The 20,911-nt window shown below is 43.5% G+C and overlaps 1 protein-coding gene, 1 long non-coding RNA gene, 1 other non-coding gene and 1 pseudogene across 4 annotated transcripts in view; 1 reads left to right on the forward strand and 3 right to left on the reverse strand.

Moving 5' to 3' along the window:
• CTTNBP2NL (CTTNBP2 N-terminal like) overlaps positions 1 to 20,911 on the reverse strand; it is a 117,265-nt gene that overhangs the window by 87,000 nt on the left and 9,354 nt on the right. The window lies entirely within an intron of this gene.
• On the reverse strand, positions 5,012 to 5,115 carry LOC114675320 (small nucleolar RNA U13). Its single transcript, XR_003726376.1, has one exon. It is a non-coding gene; the product is annotated as a small nucleolar RNA U13 (small nucleolar RNA).
• LOC114671274 (uncharacterized) overlaps positions 6,353 to 20,911 on the forward strand; it is a 29,963-nt gene continuing 15,404 nt past the window's right edge. Inside the window, exons 1-3 of one of the 2 annotated variants that reach the window (XR_013399756.1) lie at positions 6,355 to 6,503; positions 11,428 to 11,450; positions 15,918 to 16,210. This is a non-coding gene — a long non-coding RNA (uncharacterized LOC114671274). Of the gene's footprint in view, positions 6,504 to 11,427; positions 11,451 to 15,917; positions 16,211 to 20,911 lie in introns of both variants that reach the window. The other variant, XR_003721144.2, reaches the window with a different exon arrangement.
• Positions 12,523 to 13,289, reverse strand: LOC107000188 (thioredoxin pseudogene; annotated as a pseudogene).

The raw sequence follows: 20,911 nt of genomic DNA on the forward strand, positions 1-20,911 counted from the left end.
AATTTTCATGACAATTGGAAAATTTCAGTTATTATTTCTTAGTATCTTTTTTCTGACCTCCCTTCTCACTCCCTCTGTCTCTTTCTTTTTCCCCCTTTGGAGTCTGATTGCCTCGTAGCTCACTAATGCTCTGGCCATTTTTTTTTCAGTCTTTATTCTTTCCATGTTTCATTTTGGATAGTTTCTATTGCTCTGTCTTAGACTTCACTAATTTTTTTCAATGTCTAATGTGTTGTTATTAATCTGAAATATTTTAATTTTTATCTTTACAAGTTCAATTTGGGCTTCTTATTTTTATTTATTTATTTTTGAGACAGGGTCTAACTTTGTCACCCAGGCTGGAGTGCAGTAGCCCAGTCTTGGCTCACTGCAGCCTTGACTTCCCAGGCTCAAGCGATTCTCCCACCTCATCCCCAAATAGCTGAGACTATGGGTGCATACCACCATGCCCAACTAATTTCTTATTTATTTATTTTTTTATTATACTTTATGTTCTAGCATACATGTGCACAATGTGCAGGTTTGTTACATATGTATACATGTGCCATGTTGGTGTGCTGCACCCATTAACTCGTCATTTACATTAGGTATATCTCCTAATGCTATCCCTCCTCCCTTCTTCCTGCCCTCAACAGGCCCCAGTGTGTGAGGTTCCCCTTCCTGTGTCCAAGTGATCTCATTGTTCAGTTCCCATCTATGAGTGAGAACATGTGGTGTTTGGTTTTCTGTTCTTGTGATAGTTTGCTGAGAATGATGGTTTCCAGCTGCATCCATATCCCTACAAAGGACACGAACTCATCCTTTTTAATGGCTGCATGGTATTCCATGGTGTATATGTGCCACATTTTCTGTAAAAAATTCTTTTTGTACAGATGGGATCTTTTCTTATGGGATTTTTTCTGAAAAAATTTTTTTGTACAGATGGGATCTTCCGATGTTCCCCAGGCTGGTCTCGAACTCCTAGACTCAAGTGATCTACCCACCTCAGCCTCCCAAAGTGCTGGGATTAGAAGCATGAGCCACGACAGTCAGTCCATTTGGTAATTTAAAAATATCTTTGATGTTTTTACTTAACATGCTCAATCTTTCCTTTACCTTCTTCAACATATGAATATAGCTTTAATAACCACTTAAATGTCTTTGTCTACTAATTCTATCATCCATGTCATTTCTAGATTAGTTCTCATTGATTTTTCTCTTCATTATGAATTGTATTTTCTTGCTTATTTGTGTGTCTTATAATGTTTTATTGAATTCCAAATACTATGTATTTTACCTTGTTGGGTGCTGAATACTTCTGTATTCTTATTAATATTCTTGAGTGTTGTTCTGTGATGTAGTTAAGTTACTTGAAAACTGTTTGGTCCCTCTGAGGCTTGCTTTGTTCGGCATGACCAGAATTCTTTGGTGTATGGTTAATATTGCCCACTACTACAGCAACGTCTTTCTGAATATTCTACCTGATGACCTGTTAATGATGAGGTTTTCTACTGTGGCTAGTAGGTGAACGCTGAAGATTTTTCCCTGTACTTTTTTCAGGTGTAATTTTTCTTAGCCTTTGGTAGTTTCCTCACGTGAATGTGCAGATCAGCCTTCAGCTGCAGACCTTCCGCAGATCCCTGGAGCTCTTTCTCTGTGCTGCTCTCTCAGCTCAGTTGCTCTCCCGGGTGAACTCTAGCTGACTTGGCCTCCTCAGATTCCCAGCATGATCTCCGGAACTGAGGGAGACTTTTGGGCTCTGCCTGCGTTCCTCCTTCCTGTGGCGAAGCCTGGAAACCCTTTCCTATCACAGACTGCGAAAATCATAGAACACACCTTGCTTGTTTCCTGAGTTCACTGCCTGTGCTGTCTGATGCCTGATGTCTGAAAGCTGTTGTTTCTTATGTTGTGTCTGGAGTTTTAATTGATCCCTGTTACTCCATGTTGATCAGAATTAGAAGTCCTGATGCTATTTTATTTAATTTTTTATTTTTATATATTTAGGGGGTAGAAGTACAGCTTTATTACATGCATATATTACATAAGTAAAAAAATCTGGGCTTTTAGTGTACCTATCACATTGTACCTAATAAAGAATTTTTCAGACCTCACCCTCTGATCTGGTTTGGCTCTGTGTCCCCACCCAAATCTCATCTTGAACTGTAATCCCCATGTATTCAGGGAGGAACCTGGTGGCAGGTGATTGGATCATGGGGGCAGTTTCCCCCATGCTGTTCTCATAGTAGTGAGTGAGTCCTCATGAGATCTGATAGTTTTATAAGTGTTTGGCAGGTTCCTTCTTCACTCACACGCTCTCCCTCTCACCTGCCACCACGTAAGTCATGCCTACTTCCCCTTCCGTCATGATTGTAAGTATCCTGAGGCCTCCTCAGTCATGTGGAACTGTAAGTCAGTTAAATCTCTTTCCTTTATAAATTACTCAGTCTCAGGAAGTTCTTTATAGAAGTGTGAAAATGAACTAATACACCCACCTCCCACCCTCCCACCTTTTGTAGTCTCCAATGTCTGCCCTTCTACTCTGTATGTCCATGTGTACTCATTGTTTAGGTCCCACTTACAAGTGAGAACATGTGGTATTTGACTTCTTGTTTCTGAGTTATTTCGCTTAGGATAATGACCTCTAATTCCATCCATGTCGCTGCAAAAGACATGATTTCCTTCTTTTTTTATGGTTGAGTAGTATTCCATGGTGCGTGTGTGTGTGTGTGTGTATGTGTGTATAACATTTTCCTTACTTGATGCTATTTTAAATGGTATTAAAGTTTTTTAAAAATTCCAATTATTTATTCATAGTCTATGGAGAAATATTTTATTTTTGATATTTGACCTTGTATTTGGTAACCTGGTTACATTCACATATTAGTTTTTACTTAAATTTTTTCTTTTGGGACAGGGTCTCACTCTGTTTCCTGGGCTGGAGTACAGTAACACAGCTTTGGCTCACTGCAGCCTCTGACCTCCAGGCTCAGATGATCCTCCCACCTTGGGCTCCCAAGTAACTGGGACAACAGGTGTGTGTCCCCATGCCCAGCTAATTTTTTTGTGTTCTTTTGTAAAGACAGGGTTTCACCATGTTGTCCAGACTGGTCTTGAATTCATGGGCTCAGGCAATCTGCCTGCCTTGACTTCCCAAAGTGCTGGAGTTACAGGTGTGGGCCACTGTGCCCGACCAAAAATATTCATTTTCTAAATTTATATTTAATTTTCTTTTTTTTTTCGAGATGGCGTCTTGCTGTGTCACCCAGGCTGGAGTGCAGTGGCATGATCATGGTTCACTGCAGCCTTAACTTCCTGGGCTCAAACAATCACCCTACCTCAGTCTCTCAAGTAGCTAGGAATACAGATGTGCACTACCATGACCAACTAATTTTTTATTTTTTATTTTTATTATTTTATTTTATTTTTTATTATTATTATTTTATTTTTATTATTATTATTTTTTAAGACAGAGTCTCACTCTGTCACCCAGGCTGGAGTGCAGTGGTGCAATCTCGGCTCACTGCAAGCTCTGCCTCCTGGGTTCACGCCATTCTCCTGCCTCAGCCTCCCGAGTAGCTGGGAGTGCCCACCACCGTGCCTGGCTAATTTTTTGTATTTTTGGTAGAGATGGGGTTTTGCCATGTTAGCCAGGATGGTCTCGATCTCCTGACCTCATGATCCACCCGCCTCGGCCTCCCAAAGTGCTGGGATTACAGGCGTGAGCCACCGTGCCCGGACTATTTTTTTATTTTTTGTAGAGACAGGGTCTCACTATGTTGCTCAGGCCAGTCTTGAACTTTTGGGCTAAAGTGATCCTCCCACCTCAGCCTCCTAACGTGCTGGGATTACAGGTGTGAGCCACCACGCCTGGCATTTTCACAATTTTTTGTGGTAGATTCCTTAGGAGTGTCCATGGGCACAATCACGCTATCTGTGACTACAGAACATTTTGCTTCTTCTTTTACAACTTGTATTATCTCCTTTACTCTCTTCTGTGCTGGAAATGCTATACATTGTTGAATAGAAGCTGAAAGAGCAGCTATCTTTTTGCCTTCTTGATCTTGGGAGGGAAAACATTCATTCTTTCACCATGAAGTATGATGTAAGCACTAAGTTGCTTTTTTTACCTTTTTCTGAGACAGAGCCTTGCTCTGTTACCCAGGCTGGAGCGCAGTGGCGTGAATGTGGCTCACTGCAGCCTCAACTTTCTGGGCTCAAGGGATCCTCTTATCTCAGCTTCCTGAGAAGCTGGGCCTATAGGAGTGCATCACCAGGCCCAGCTAATTTTTTATTTTTTGTAGGGCTGGGGTGTCATTATGTTGCCCAGGCAAAGCACTGTAGATGTGATTTATTTATTTATTTATGTATTTATTTTTATAGAGACGGAGTCTCGCTACGTTGCCCAGGCTGGTCTCGAACTCCTAGGCTCAAGTGGCCTCCCGAAGTGCAGGGATTACAGGCTTGAGCCACTGTGCCCAGCCTGTAGATGTCTTTATTGGGTTCAAGAAGACTATGTGGTGGGTAATGCAAGTATATTTTTGAAAGAAGGGGATAAGTTGAGAGTTCTTGGACTTAATTTTCTCAGTGAAGCAGGAGGCCAGGCTATCTGATGAGGGGATGGGGAGAATGAGGTGGATTTCTAATAGTCCTTCATGAACCTCTGAAAACACAAATCTATGGCAGAGTGTACAGTTTTCTGTACCAGGACTCGGAGCTCCAGGTTTAGGACCAGGGTGGGCAGCTGTAGAACTGGGTTCTGTAGGGTTTTCCAGGACTTATGAGTGGAGGGAAAAGGGAGCATCGGTATTGAGGGAGCTGGCGGGAAATAATTCAAGTTGTTGGCCAGAGGTCTAGCTTGGGTTTTAAAAGACTGAAGTCTGGGGATTGAGGGGAAGGGAAAGATAAACTGTGAGGCCACAAGGGGTTAAAGGGCTGGAACTCAGTGAGGCCAAGGAGTGGTGAAGTGGGAGGAACAGAATAGAGTTGGGAGGATTGTGGTTCAAGTGGGATGTTGAAGTTTCATGCTTTTCCACATCACAAGGGTAATGTGCCAATGTTGTAACAAGGTTTGAGGGAGGCACATCTTACGCATGAAAGTGAAAATCCAGTCATCACACTTATGAACTACGAAAGGATCCAAAGTTTTTTTTTGAGAGGCAGTGGAGCTATGGTAGTAATGGTCTAATTGTGGCCTTGAAAAGTATAAGTAGAGCAGAAGGTTATTTGAAATGATTAGGAAAGTTAGGGGAAGGTTAGGGTGTGGGATGGATTGGGTTCGGCAGTTTGTCTCAGGATGATGGTGGAGGTTAATGTGTAAGGTAAATGGGGGAGTCCTCAGCTGCTGTGAGCCAGGGTCAGTGACAGCCAGAAGAAGTACAGGGCAATGAACCATTTGGTATGAGGGGGACTTTGACAAAGGTAGAAAAGTCATCATGTAGAACTGGCAGGGGAAGCTGGGAGACTGCTGACCCCAAGTGCCCCCTTCTTGGCTGGAAAATAGAACTCGCGGGAGGAAGAGCAGCTTTCCCTTAAGAGGGCTGCAAGGGAACCAGTGTTCTTGGGGCAAGGCCAGGCTTCCGTTACGGTAAGGAGGAGGAAGGTATAGTGAAAGTTCTTGCAGATTGTTATGGATATAGAAGAATTTGTTTTTAGTGGAATGAAGTTACCAAGAACACAGAAGGAAAACTGACAGGAAGATGGCTAGGAGAAAGGTGATGTCCGAGTGAAAGTGAAAGTCCCAGTGAAAAGACTTAAAGTGTGGAGACTGTTTCATCCATGTATCACAGTATCAGCCACATAGTAGGTGCTCATTTAATACAGCCAAGTGGAGGGCTGAATACAGTCCGTTTCTTGTGGCTTCTTACTTTGATTCTCTGAGACTTCATTTTTCCATGTTTCCTGGGGAATGCTGCTGCTTTTATCCCCCTAGTTCTGAAATTTATAGCAGTTTTCTCTCCAAAGTCCCAATTCTTTCCATCTGGCAGAGTCGATGCCTTATTATTCTATGGTGTAACACCCTAGGAGGGCCTGGAAGGCCAGAGGTGAAATCTCTCTCTGGTTACAACTTGGGAGAAGCTGAAGTTCAGAAAAAGCAAAGAGTTCGTTCAACAGAATAGATTAAGATTTACCATAGACTGTGAAAGAAATAAAGATGCTTCCCTCAGTCAAAGTTTGAGGCTACCAGCCTGTACTGTGGCCCCCAAACCAGCCCCAGCGGGGCGGCGTGTGGGACTCAGGGAGAGCAATAGTCCAGGGCGGGCTGTGGACAGTTAGGCTGTGTGCAAGGCAGCCTCCAGCAGGTGGGGCTGTGGAGTCGCAGAAGGCTGGCCGCCTTGAGCGGAATGCGGCGCTGCTGCCACCGTCTGATTTGGATGGAATCATCCTTGCGGTATGTGGAGTCAAGCTCGGGAGATTGCTACCTTCTCACGGAGAGCCAAGCTTGGGAGATTGACTTTGCTACTTCCTCATTCTCCACCATTACTGCAGAGCCCTATTGCCTCGGGGGAGGAGAAGGTCTTGATGGGGTATGTCATCTAATGGAACGTTCACAGGGTTTATGAGTTTTAAGTCCCAGAGCACTCACATTCTAGCTGTGGGCACACAGGCCACTTGCTGGACCTCTGAGACTGAGTGATAATGGAAATATATGTGAAAGCCTTGATAGAGTGAAGACTAAAAATATAAGGATTTATTATTAATGCTTAATGGGTAGTTAAGAGCAAAAATATGTTCCTTGATCTATTCTAGGGAAGATGAACTCTGGGGAAGCTATGGGCTGAAGATTTTCCTATTCGCAGAAGAATCGGTCCTTCTGACTATATGTTTTCACTTCTGTAAGGTCACATAGTGGGGTGAGGGGTAAGAATGCCAATTTGCCACAGAACATTCTAGGGAGGTTGTAAGCCCTCAGAAAACAGAATTCATAACACTAATAGTAATAAACTACCATCTATATGACTACTATATACCAGGCACATTACCTATGTTATTCAATTTAATCATCATAACAGTACAATAGGATAGATGTATTTATCTATTGTAACTAGAAATTGAACATCAGCATCTGAGAGATATGAATAGCAGAGGGTTACAGAGATAATAAGCAGTGATGGCAGGATGTGAACCCAGGCCTTTTTGGCTGTAATGGCTTATGTCTTTCCCACCATAACGTGTGAACTCATCCTTTATTAAATCTCTAAGCCATTTCCAAGGACCTGTCTTAAGCTGATTGCTTAAAAATCGCTCAAGGAACTTGTTAAAATGCATATTCTTGAACCCCACCCTGGGGGAGCCTCATGAATGATTTAGATTTTTCCTTTTCTCTCTCTCTTTTCATGCCATATTCCCTTCCATTACTTTAGTTGTTGAACAGTCACAGTAATCAGGACTTCCGTTTTTTGAACGCCTTGTGCCTTACGCCTTTCCTTGAAAACAATGGCAAATGCAAACTCATTTTGTCAAGCCAAGGATCCCTGAGTTTCCCCACCAGAGGATTATACAATCAGCAACTCCTTTTTGTTTCAATAACACATTTTTATCTCCCTTATTTTGCTGGGGGTGCAGGAGTTATGTTTGGACACAGATAGTTCACTACTAGGGAGAAGCTTCTACTTGGGGAGGACTTAGCCCTGGAAGGGAGATAGGAGCAGAAACCAAGTGGATTCCTGGGGTTTTATTCACCTAGATCAATCAACAAGTATTTATTGAATACTCTGTGCCAGACACTAGGCCAGGTATTGGTGCTGGAGCAATGCATACAATAAAGTCCCTACAGTCATGGAGTTTTAGGTAGGTAGAGTGGGTATTTGTTCAGAGATTCAAATGAAGTGGCAAAGCAAACCATGAACTTCTGGGGAGAAGCATACCTGGCAGAGGGAATAGCAAGTGCAAAGACTCCAAGCAGGAGTCTCCTGGGAGTGTCTGAGGAACAGCAAGAAGGCTAAGGTCCAGCAGAAAGGCAAGAGTGGAGCGTGCAAGGAGCAGCAAGGTAGGAGGTGGGAGGGGAGAGGCGCCACTGGTTGTATCAAGACCTTCCAGGCCACTGGGAGGATTTTGGGTTTTGTTCCAAGTGAGACAAGGAGCCACTGGAGGGTTTTCTATAGGAAAGTGACATGATCCAATTTACATTTTAAAAGGATGACACCAGGTGCTGGGTTGAACATAGACTTCAGGGGGCAAGGGTGCATGCTACCTGAATACCAAGGCAGCTCTATCTTCTGCATCTCTTGAACAGTTTTGGCAGATTCTATTCCTCATCTCTCCACCATGGTCAACAGGCATTAGTCCATTTTGCATTGCTATAAAGGAATACCTGAGACTAGGTAATTTATAAAGAAAACAGGTTTATGTGGCTCGTGATTCTGCAGGCTGTACAAGCATGGTGCTGGCATCTGCTTGGCTTCTGGTGAGGCCTCAGGAAGCTTTTACTTGCGGCAGAAGGCATGTCACATGGTGAGAGAGGGAGCAAGAGAGAGACGCCATGCTCTTTTTAAACAACCAGCTCTCATGTGAACTAATAAAGTGAGAACTCACTTATTACCATGAGGACAGCATTAAGCCATTGGCCAGGGATCCACCCCCATGACCCAGACATCTCCACCATGCACCACCTCCAACATCGGGGACCACATTTCTACATGAGATTTGGAGGGGACACACATCCAAACCATGTCAGAGGACAAGCGTTGCCCGTCCATCAGTCCTCTCTGCTCCTTTTATTCACTCTCAATCATAGCACCATGTTTCTCAAAAGTTGCAAATTGGTTGCAGTAGTGGATTTGATAATTGTGAGAATGTTGACCAGAATTAGTTATGTCTGAATACCAGACCAGCCAAGCCAAAATGCCGCCATTATACTAGAATAAAGCAATTTCTACTTTACGGACAAAGTGGCAGAGCCATAACTCATTTACTCACTGACTCCTTCACTCTCTTTCAGCTCTCATTGAGCATGTACCATATGCACAAGGCACTGCATTAAGCCACTGGAGAACTAGATATTTTTGAAAAGCTCCCTAAGACATAAACTCTGCCCTTGAGCAAACTCTTAAACTAGTTACTAGCATTTATCAATCACTTTTGACGGGTCAGACACTGGTTTAAGTGCTTTTTATGTATTGCCATTTTTAATCCTCAAAATTAATGTGATTAGTTAGGTACTATTTTAGTATTTTTTTTTTTTGAGACGGAGTCTTGCTCTGTTGCCCAGGCTGGAGTGCAGTGGTGCGATCTTGTCTCACTGCAAGCTCTGCCTCCCAGGTTCACACCATTCTCCTACCTCAGCCTCCCGAGTAGCTGGGACTACAGGCACCTGCCACCACGCCCAGCTAAGTTTTTGTATTTTTAGTAGAGATGGGGTTTCATTGTGTTAGCCAGGATGGTCTCGATCTCCTGACCTCATGATCCGCCTGCCTTGGCCTCCCAAAGTGCTGAGATTACAGGCGTGAGCCACTGTGCCTGGCCTATGTTACTATTTTAAAGATGAGGAAATCAAGGCACCCAGAGGTTAAGCAACCTGTTCAAGTTGGTTATTAAGTGAACTGAGATCTGAGCCCAGATGATGTAGCTCTCGGATGTAGATGACTGCTTCTTAGGCTGGAGGGATAGCTAAACACATGATTATAATGCAACGTGATGAGTACCCACTAGAGCTACTGGGAAATTTTAACATTATTGAGGGGCAAGGCCCAAAGCCTTTTCAAATTTCCAATCCTGTTAATTCCACTGTAGTATAGTATATAACTTCTCCCCATAAAATGCTGTGAAGTACAACTAAGATTTTTAAGTGATCCTTCCAGATTCTTAATAAAAGATTAAAGTAATTTATAAAGCTATTTTCTGGCTAAGGACCATTCCATTTTTGGACTGTTTCACTCACTCATCATTTCCATCACCAGATGATAGTTTTTTTGTTGTTGTTGGCGGAGAGGTGGGGGTGGGGGGGGGCAGTCCATTCTTCATAAAAGAGAAAATAAAATTTGTTTTTGTTAAGTAGATGCCAACCAAGTTGGTTTGGGTTATGAAGTCTTGGGGGTGGGTTGGGGCTTGTCTTACTCACTATTTCATCTTCTCCTTCTCTGTAGGGACTTCATAGCTGGCTGGAATCAAATTTATGCCTCAGTAAAATGACAAATCAGTACAAGTTGGGGGACGTTTATGGTCTTTTGGGAACAGCTGAAACCACAAATCTTACATCCTAGAATATCAAGGGGGATATATTACTGGATTCCCAGTTGCTGAGAGAGCACAGACTGAGCCACAAACTAACTCTGCCTGGAGAAGACAAGGAAAGCTTCAGGGAATAGTTTAGATTTGAGTTGGGCTTGAAAGATACATTGGTATTCAACAGCAATAAGGTGAGAGAAAGGTGTTCTAATAAAGGAAAAGTTTGTGTAAAAGATCTGGGGAAGCGTCAGCCAACTGGGCTTTCTGGGATTATTCAATCCTAAAACCCCAAGTCCTTTGGGTGGGACAGGATCTGAGCTGCAGTCTCTGTCACATTGTTTCCATTTTGTAGGATGTTATCATGATTTTTTTTTTTTTTTTGAGATGGCGTTTCGCTCTTTAGCCCAGGCTGAAGTGCAATGTCTCAATCTCGGCTCACTACAGCCTCCACCTCCCAGGATTCAAGCAATTCTCCTGTCTCAGCCTCTCGAGTAGCTGGAATTACAGGCACCTGCCATCATGCCCTGCTAATTTTTTTTTTGGTATGTTAGTAGAGATGGGGTTTCACCATGTTGGCCACGATGGTCTTGAACTCCTGACCTCAGGTAATCTGCCCACCTCGGCTTCCCAAAGTGCTGGGATTACAGGTGTGAACCACTGTGCCCGGCCTAATGATACATTGTACATTTACTCATGAATTCTCTCTCTCTGTCTCTTTCTTTTTTTTTTTTTTTCTGTCTTTTTTTTTTTTTGCCTCTCTAGCTTTATTGAGGTATAACTGACATGCAATAAACTACATATAAAGTTTACAATTTCATGAGTTTTAAACACATCCACAGAATCGTCTCCAAAATCAAGACAGTGAACATACCCATCATCCTCTGGAGTTTCTTTGTATCCCTTTGCCGTCTGTCTTTCTCACCCACTTTTGCCCCTTTCCCCCAGCCTTGGGCAACCACTGATATGCTTTCAGTCACTATACATTTGTTTGCATTTCTAAAAATTTTATGTAAATGGAATCATATAATACGTACTTCTTTTTTCAAGAGTCTTTCACTTAGCATAATTATTTTGAGACTCATTCACATTGTCCTGCATAACAATAGTTCATGTTTTTTTAAATTGCTGAATAATACTCCATTGTATGGATACACCACAATTTGTTTCTCCATTTTACCCTGAATGGGCAAATGGGTTGTTTCTATTTTTTGGCTATTACAAATGAAGTTGCTATGATGAATCTTGTACAAGTCTTTTCTGAAATTATGCTATCTTTTCTTTCAGGTAACGATCTTGGGATATGTTTGGTATGTATTTAACTTTTTTTGTTTGTTTGTTTTTGTTTTTTTTTTGTTTTTTTTTTTTTTTGAGACAGAGTCTCGCTCTGTCGCCCAGGCTGGAGTGCAGTGGCCGGATCTCAGCTCACTGCAAGCTCCGCCTCTCGGGTTCATGCCATTCTCCTGCCTCAGCCTCCCGAGTAGCTGGGACAACAGGCGCCCGCCACCGCGCCCGGCTAGTTTTTTGTATTTTTTAGTAGAGACGGGGTTTCACTGTGTTCGCCACGATGGTCTCGATCTCCTGACCTCGTGATCCGCCCGTCTCGGCCTCCCAAAGTGCTGGGATTACAGGCTTGAGCCACCGTGCCCGGCCGGTATGTATTTAACTTTTAAAGAAACTACCAAACTGTCTTCCAAAGTGGTTGTATCATGAAAGTTCCACCGGTTCCACATTTTTGCCAATACTTGTATGGCCATTTAAAAAATTTTAGCCATTCCAATAGGTGTGTAGGGTGCCTCATTATGGTTTGAATTTGCATTTTCTTAATGACTGATTATATTGAGCATCTTTTCATGTTCTTACTTGCCATCTATCTTCTTTGTTGAAGTGTTGGTTCAAATCTTTAGCTCATTTGAAAAATCGGTTGCTTTCTTTTGTTGGATTTTTAGAGTTGTATTTTTCTGGACATAAGACTTTTATCAGAAATGTCTTGTGCAGAGTCTCTTGAAATGTGTGGCTTGTCTTTTCATTCTCTTAGCAGTGTCTTTCAATGGGTAAAATGTTTAGTTTTGATGAAGTCCAATTTTTTTTTTTCTTTTATGGATTGTATTTTTGGTGCCATAGCTGAGAAATTTTTACCTGAGACTCAAGTTAACACAAATTTTTCTTCTATTTTTTAAGAAGTTTTATAGTTTTAGGTTTTACATTTAGATATATGATCTATTTTGAATTAATTTTTGTGTGTAGTAAAATGTGTGGATTGAAGTTTATTTTTATTTATTTTAAATTTAATTTAATCTTTTTATCTTTGGGCAGCCTCTCCAGCCAGAGCATGCTCAGAGAGACTCCTTATTTTTATTTTTGATATGATATCCAATAACTTCAGCACCATTTGTTGAAAAGTTATTGTTTCTCCACTGAGTTGCCTTTGCACTTTTGTCAAAAATCAGTTGTCCATATATGTGTGGGTCATTAGTTCTTTTTTTTTTTTTAAAAGAAGACATGACCATTTCATAAACTTAATGAGCCATATCAGTTGTTCATTATGAAGACGTAATGCTTCATAGCCTTGGATCCTTTCTTGAGGTTTGTGGTTGAATCTAGTTTCACAACTTGGTCTAGGCACTGGCCTCAGATTAGGACAGAATTATTCCTATAAGGCCAGATAACTTTTTTTTTGTTTGTTTTAAAGGGTAGAATTAATATTTGTTTGTCATTTATAATCAGATGGCAGTTGGGTATATAGTCTCCATACTTCATTATTTTTGGTAAATAAAAAACTACAAGTTTTAAATAGTTAATGGCTCATTATGTTTTCAGAAAACATGATTAGACTAATTTATTAATGGTGGCTTCAAGTTTTCCCTTATTAGCTCCAAAAACTGGAGCCCACCCACCTTTCATTCCTTTTAAAAAAACTGGAAGATGGCATGCATTTCTTCATACTCTGAAGCGAACATCCCATCCTGACAGTTATCCACATCTGCTTTGAGGAACACCACGCTGGAATACTTTTCAGCAAGGGAATGAAAGAAGGGCTTGATCATTTTGCAAGGCCCACATCATGTGGCTGAGAAGTCAACTACAAGTTTATCCCCTGCAGCATCTGAGCCTTCCTGAAAAGCAAACTTGCTCTTCTGCTTCACCATTAAGACTGTTGGGGTCTGATGACTGACTGTAAGAACCGATGGAAATGGATTCAAAGTGCTGGACTGAGCTTTGGCCAGCGGACCTTTGTCTTTTGGATTGTCCTCTAAACCCTGATGTTGAACTCATTTTCTAACAGGAAGGACAGACTAGTATTTCTGTTTTCTGGTTGACTGATCAGTTTTCCTGATTGCCCCTAATGCCACATCTGGGTTTTCACCGGGTCCCAGCTAGCTCTCTTCTTTTCTCCCCTAAATGAAAACTTTAATGACTTTACTTAATCTAGTCTCTGCCCTTAAGTATCTGAAATATGAGCCTCTTAGACCAAAGATAGGCAGTTTAATTTTATCAAAGACCATGAGCCTGGGGGGAGGAAATCAGTCAAAGGTCACTTAATAAGCCAGCTTAATTGAAGTGGTTTGGTCTCCTTAGGGAAATGTAAAATATTCAACTCAGCAGCTTAAAAATGTTTTTATTGAGATATAACTCACATATCATAAAATTTACCCTTTAAAGTTGCACATTTCAGTGGTTTTTATTATATTCACAAAGTTGTGAACCATCATCACTATCTAACTCTACCCGAAAATAAACCTTATACCCATTAAGCAGTCACTTTTCATTTTTCCCTCCTCCCAGCCCCAGGCAACCACTAATCTACTTTCTGTCTCTATGAATTTGCCTATTCTGGATGTTTAACATAAGTGGCATCATACAATGTATGGGCTTTAATATCTGACTTCTTTATATAGCATAATGTTTTCAAGGTTCATCCATGTTGTGGCATGTATCAGTACTTCATTCTTTGTGGCTGAATAATATTTCATTGTGTGGATATACTTCATTTGGTTTATCCATTCATCAACTGATGGACATTTGGGTTCTTTCTACTTTTTGGAAATTACGAATGATGCTTCTATGAACATTTGAGTATGAGTTTTTATGTGGACACATGTTTTCAATTCTCTTGGATATATATCTAGGAGTTGAATTGTTGGGTCATATGGTAACTCTTTATTTAACTTTTTGAGGAATTGCCAAACTGTCTCCCAAGGCAGCCATACTATTTTACAGTTTTACCAACAATGCATGCGAGTTCCAATTTCTGCACATTCTTTTCAACAACTGTTATTATCCATTTTAAAAATTATAGCCATACTCGTGGATATGAAGTGATATGTCATTCTGGTTTTGATTTGCATTACCCCAATGACTAATGATGTTGAACATCTTTTCATGTGCATGTTGGCTATTTGTATATTTTATCTGAAAAAATGTTTATTCAAATTCTTTGCCCATTTTTAATTGGGTTGTCTTTTTACTTTCTTTGTTATTATTATTAATTTAGAGATGGGGTCTTCTGTGTTGCCCAGGCTGGCCTTGAGCTCCTGGGCTCAAGTGATCCTTCTCCCTCAGCCTCCTGAGTAGCTGGGATTATGGGTGCTGGCTTATTTTTGTACTTTCTTAATAGTGTGCTTTGAAGCACAAAATTTTTAGTTTTGATGAAGTCCAATTTATTTATTTTTTCTTTTGTTGCTATGACCATCTGTTTTTTAAATTAAACTCAGAAATCCTAAAGCTTTTCCATTAAGCACAACAAATAATAAAACTCCATATCTTAAATCCATGTTGTAGCAACTTAAGGGGGTGGAATTGATATCAGGGAAAGGGAGAAGATGGGGGTAGATTCTTTACTTGGACTTTAGACCTCAAAGTATGAATGTTAGCAACTGCTTTTGAGCATTGAGCACATAATCATCAAGGATAATTAACTCTTTGGGAACTGCCCTAATCATTAAACCTTTAGTAGCTTTCTTCTGGAAGGGGAGAAGCCCCTGCTACCAAGACGGAGCTCACTCTCTGCACTGCAGCAATGTTACCTAAGGACAAGTGAAAATGAAGATAAAGTGTCAGAAAAAGGGAGAGCTTTGCAGTTGGGCTGTTGGGAGTCTCCATTGGGTTCTCTGGAACTAGATGCTGCAACAGAGGTAGAAGTGCAACGGGGAGGACATCTGTGAATGGAAAAGGGAGGAAGCAGTTTGGCCAGGAAGAGCTCTTGGCCTCTCATGCAGACTTGACAAAGCCTCTGCCAGTCTAATGGGGTACTCCGAGCAAAAATCGCTTGTTAGAGGAGTTCCACATTGGTAGAAGAGGGATGGGCCATTGTGCTACCACCTTGCTCAGTCATTGGCTGGGAGCTGCCTTAAGAAGAGAGTGACTGTGGCTTAAAAACTGAGGTGGTCCTTGAAGGAACTAATTGCTGGGGGCAAATAAAACCAACATTATTGGTAGCAGGGGAGTGAGTCCTTTATTGAAGGGGCAATGTAAGCATGGAATCTCCATGTCTGCCATACAGACAAACATGAAGTTCAAATTCCAACAACATGTGACCTTAGGCAACCCCTCTTCTTCAGTTTTTCCATCTGTAAAATGGAGAAAATGCTTTCCTTACAGGGTTGTGAGAGGATTAAATAAGGCAAGAATGAACATAGTGTCTGATTCAGCACAGGCATTCGATAAGTATTAGTTCTTCCCTTTCCCCTAGATGAAAATAAGCCAAGGGAACATTCTGTTCTGCAAACCAGTTCCCACCCTGCTCTTTCTAAGCTTCATTTTCTTTCAATTTCCAGGAGGGGACCAAGTCTCTGTGGCAGTTTCCTGATCTTCTGGATATGCTGCCATGCTGTCCCAAGGCTGGTGGTGTCCCCTGACTTGTTCCTCTCCTGACTTTCTCAGCCTGGAGACTGAAAGCTCTCTTTGACTGTTGGCCCTCCCAGGCAGAGTCCACCGGCTGTTAGGGTGAAATGGGGCTGATGCTTCCTGGAATCCACCAGAAGTATGCAAATTGCACCATCTCTTTCAGCTGCCTGCGCCTGCATTCCATCGAAGATTCCTGTAAGAAGAAACCATCCTGTTCCTCTTTGTAAGTGCCTCATTAAAGCTGGAGGACAAATTCCTCCTGCTTCACTTGCCCTGGGAGGTGAGATAGCACCTGAATGGGAAGAGGAGGATGTGCTCCGCATGATGTCATCCTTCTTGGGGTATTCTGACCACAGGGACGCTGGTGTCCAAGGCCTGGGTACTTCCTGTGTGCCTGATTCACTGGGGAGTCTCACCTCGTTGGGGTATAAACATGAAATGATTTTATTTCTTCCAGTAACTGCCCTGGCTGTGCTGTGCCAGATCTCTCTTTCCTGCTGAGGAGCCCCTCCCTTAACGATGTCTTGGTCTGGTTCCATAACTTTTCAGCCACTTTCGGTTACTATAACAGTGTCATTCCAGTAATTAAGACTCAGCCTCTTATATTTTTAAAACTTTCATCGCAAACTCGATTCAGAGCTCTTCTCTCCCATTCCCTCCACCACAAGTGAGAGTTGGGTCCTGGCTGTTTGGAGCAGTGGAGGGGAAGTAGGGCCTGGCTTGAAGGTGCCTCACCTCCTCCCTCCTCGGGCCTCAGCGTCTGTATTTGAGCAGAGGGGAGGGGTGGAGAGTAAGAGACCTCGTTACAGGAGTGTCCTTTACCCTTTCCTGTTCTGTGTGGCTCTGTTAGATGCTGAAGATCTCACACCACCCTCCTCCATCACTGAAAACCACCCTTTCCCCCTCTTTCCCTTACACAGATGCACCTCCCTTTACCCTCAACAACAGTACAGGCGCCCAATGACCCTTTGTTGACTTGGCCATGGGTACCTGGGCAAACCCTCAGCTCCTGCCCTTCTACTGACTTTCGTGCATCTCCAAGTAGAGCTGCCGGGCCTGTAGGGATCCTCTCCCATAATCCTTCAAGGGCCCCACAACCCTGGGAAGGGAGAGCTGCCCCCATCTTCTTCCCAGTCATGCTGCCCCAGGATCCTTCGAGCCCTGCTAGAGAGGCTACTGTAGTGGGCCTCTTGCTTTCAGAATCTCCCGGACTCAGATGGGTACCGGTCTCTACATTCAAGTGCAGTCCCAGCCCTCAAAGTAAGTTCATCAGGCATCCCGCTTTTCCTTCTCACAGCTGGGGAGGGGAACAACAAGGGCACTGGGCTGCAGTTCTAGGCTCCCAGGATGACAAGGACTCTGATAGCGGTCTGTGCCTCTGAGGCATCAGGGAGAGTCTGGATTCCCTCTCCCTTCACACTGGGGCAGGAAAACACCCCTATCATCTCCACAGGGGCGAGGAGGGTGACTCTCCCTTGTTCTCTCTCAGTTCTGCTCTTTTTTTTTTTTTTTTTTTTGAGACGGAGTCTTGCTCTGTCACCCAGGCTGGAGTGCAGTGGCCGGATCTCAGCTCACTGCAAGCTCCGCCTCCCGGGTTCACGCCCTTCTCCTGCCTCAGCCTCCCGAGTAGCTGGGACTACAGGCGCCCGCCACCTCGCCCGGCTATTTTTTTGTGTTTTTTAGTAGAGACGGGGTTTCACCGTGTTAGCCGGGATCGTCTCTCGATCTCCTGACCTCGTGATCCGCCCGTCTCGGCCTCCCAAAGTGCTGGGATTACAGGCTTGAGCCACCGCGCCCGGCCTCAGTTCTGCTCTTGACTGGAGATGGGCTGGGTGCCGGTCCATTTAGAGGTTGCTGCTGCCTTGAGCAGCGGTGTGTGGAGGTGGCTGGCTCCATCTGCTGGTGACTTGCTGGTAATTCTGTGGGGTTACTTGGCTCCTCTCGGCTGCGGGTCTAGCATAATGGGGAAACACGATAGGACATGTCCAGCTGCAGGCAGTGCTATCCTGTCTCTTCTCTTTTAACCTGTGTTGAAGTTGTCTTTCCTCCTGGAAGGATTTCTTGATTAATTCCTACCATTTGACATGCTCCTTCACTGCTCACCCTCAGCACTCAGACTCTCAATTGGTAGTAAGTTCATGTGCCCACAAATGAAACGTCTCTTGAGTAGTTTTCATGTGTTTTGAGGATAGCTAGTGTTTATTGAGCGCTTCCATGTGCCATCTACTGTCCCAAGCATGTCACATACTTCATCTCATCTCCTCACACCACAATCCAATGAGCCAGGTACTGTCACTGTCCCCATTTTACAAATGAGAAAACTGAGATAGAAATGTTAAATAGCATCCCTTAGGTTTACAGTCAGAAAGTGATGTAAAGAGGCACGCTGAACTCGGAGCTTCTACTGTCTACCGATATTCTGTTCTGCCTACTTGGTTTCATACTGTGATCCCTCTGCCTCCTCACCTCTCCTCATCCCTTACCCTGAAACCCTTAAATAAGTATATGTGGATCACAGTGAAGTACTCCCCATAATATTTTTTTTGTTTACACTAATGGAATCTTCCCAGTTGGGGCTTGTGCAAGAGCTGAACTAGCCCTGGTGAGACTGTGGTCAACAAATAAATGGGCCAAACTGTGTGGTCATGTTGAAATCATTAGCACAGAGCCTTTGGACACAAGGACAAATCCTGCTCTAATATCTTAGATTAATTTTTTCCCAGGGAGGCCTAGAATCCTGACTATATACTCCTGAGAAATACTTTTCATTTGAAAAATGAGAATCTCTATTGTTTGCATGGTGCATGTACCTTCATCGTCTCCTAGATATATTTGCAACCGCTCTGAGCAGAAGGTGTTAATATCGCTCTTGTTTCTTGGGTGAGGAAATGGAGGCATGGAGGTTAGCAACTTGTCTGAGGTTACACAGCTTGTGTGTGCTGAAACTGGGATCCAGAGCCAAATATTCTGCCTCCACCCTGTCATGCCAAAGGGGTTATCCTTACTGCCATTTGCCAAGAGCCCCAGGCTCCTGACTCCTTTCTATGGTCTCTGTTTCTCCGTGGGCATTTCCTTCACTTCTAGCCATGCCCATGGCCCTTGATCCTGTCTCTTCTAGCCTCCCCACACTGGTTTGACCCACATCCTCTTCATCTTTCTCAAGGGCTGGTAGTACCCCTTGGAGTAGGGGGACCCGATCTTGAAGCCTTCTCACCACGGCCCCCAAGGCCCTGAAGGGGCTGTTCATTGCCTTTATCGGCTCTAGTCATGGCGGATGTTATTTATTGTCAGATAAATGTATTTCCAAATAAAACAGAAAACGAACAAATAAACACAGTGACAGAGCTGTAAAAAACCCTGCCGGCTCGCTCACTTGTAGAAAAGCCTGCACAACTAATTAACCCGAGTAGACCTCCGTGGTGTTTGGAAACAAGCTTGGAATTAATATTGCCATTCTCAGCTGCTGGAACCAGCCTCTAAATCTTTATTGGGTAGTAGCAAGAGAGAGACAGAGAGAGTTATAGAGACAGTAAGAGGCCAAGATGGAAGCAGATAGAGTGACAGAGGAAGATAAACGCAGCTAGCCATCTGCCTCCGTACCCATCCGTATCACCTTAGCTACACTCTGAATCCTAGACAGACAGACAGAGAGACAGACTGTGTTTCCTAAGAGCGAGAGATAGGAGAAAATAGAGGCTTTGTGAAGTTCAGAGTACATTTTGCTTCCATATCATTGAAGTCAGAGAATCAGAGGCTCCTGGACTGGAAGGGGCTTGTGAGAGGTCATCTAATTCAGTGGTTTAAGAATTATTTTTAGCAGCAAAACCTTTTCCTGAAATGAAATCATACACAGAAGGGCCATGTATAAAGCAGATGAAAGTGCACCTGCCCCATTTGGAGCTTGCTGCTCCTCCAAGCCCCTCCCCTCTTCCGCTACAGGGCAGGCCCTGTGTCTTCTGGGTCTTCAGGGCTCAGGAGAGCACAGCTGGAAAATGAAAGCTGCTTGGCCTGTGGGTGGCAAGCCTTTGGGAGTGTTCCTGGTTCTTCTCTGGATTTAGGCTTAGCCCAATTTGAGAGTCCCCCAGAAAGGGGGTGTGGTAGAGTGGATACGCCAGTTGGTAAAAGAGGTGGGTTACCCAAGGGAACGCCTGCTCTCTTGCTCTGAACATGTTTGGTCCTTGAACTTTGATATTCACTTTCCCTGGAGATCTTTGTTGGCAGGAACTGAGGAACTGATTTGTTGACCTTGAGGTAAGGATGGCATCTCAGCTGGTAAGCTTCAAGAGCCAACCACCTGACCCAGACTTTGCCTGGAGGAGGCCTGTCATAGCTCCACATCAAGTTCAGGAGGGGAGGCCAGGAGTACAGGAAGAACATATCCCTGCTCTTTAAATGTGGAAGGTGGCCAGGGGGGACTTCCCTATAGACCATTCAGCTATGCTCTACAGGGATGACTGGTGAGCTACCGGGAAATTGTACTTTGTACCTTTTTTCTTGCAGAGGAAGGATGGGCAGTGGCCTGAGGCTGGGAAATCCCCCGGCTGAGTGGCACTGTGGGGATTAGTCTGGCCTCTGCTTCTGGAAGCCCTGTTCTCAGCCTCCAGAGTAGAGCCCTGAGGCTGGGTAGAAAGGCCTGTCTCTCGGAGTCAGCGGTGGATGGGGAAGGACAGGGGAGGAAGACCAGGCACTGTGTTAGGAGCCTTCCTGTCTCCTATTAACCCCGAGTGTCCTTGGCTCAGGCCTAGGCAACAAAGGGGGCACGGCAAGAGGAGAAACACAAATCAAGAAGTGATGCTTTTTTTGAAGGAGAAATTATAAATTGCAATTTAATCACATAATCACTTTGACACTCTCAAGCAAGCTAATTTCTTCCCTTGCCTCATTTCATCCACTCGGTGAGATGAATCTTAATGAATAATGTCCT

This window comes from Macaca mulatta, chromosome 1 (assembly GCF_049350105.2).
Source record: "Macaca mulatta isolate MMU2019108-1 chromosome 1, T2T-MMU8v2.0, whole genome shotgun sequence".
Taxonomy (NCBI): Eukaryota; Metazoa; Chordata; class Mammalia; order Primates; family Cercopithecidae; genus Macaca; species Macaca mulatta.